Raw genomic sequence first — 243 nt, forward strand, 5'->3', positions numbered from 1 at the left:
GGCAACGGTGTATGCATGCCTGCAGGGGTGCGTGCGTGCGCGCGAGCCGGCTGTGCGGAAATGCGTTCGTGCGCGGGACGTCTCTCCGGTCCCTGAAGTGACATTTCCCCGGAGGAGCTGGGAAGCCGGTGTGTGTTGTACAGGATCCTCACACTGTGTGCCACCCAGAGACACGGAGCCGTTGCCTAAGCGCTGAGTGCACAACATACAGGAACTGCGACGCCAGAGAGAGAGAGAGAGAGA

The sequence above is a fragment of the Morone saxatilis genome, unplaced genomic scaffold (assembly GCF_004916995.1).
Source record: "Morone saxatilis isolate NCDOM2014 unplaced genomic scaffold, NCSU_SB_2.0 Contig24, whole genome shotgun sequence".
Taxonomy (NCBI): Eukaryota; Metazoa; Chordata; class Actinopteri; family Moronidae; genus Morone; species Morone saxatilis.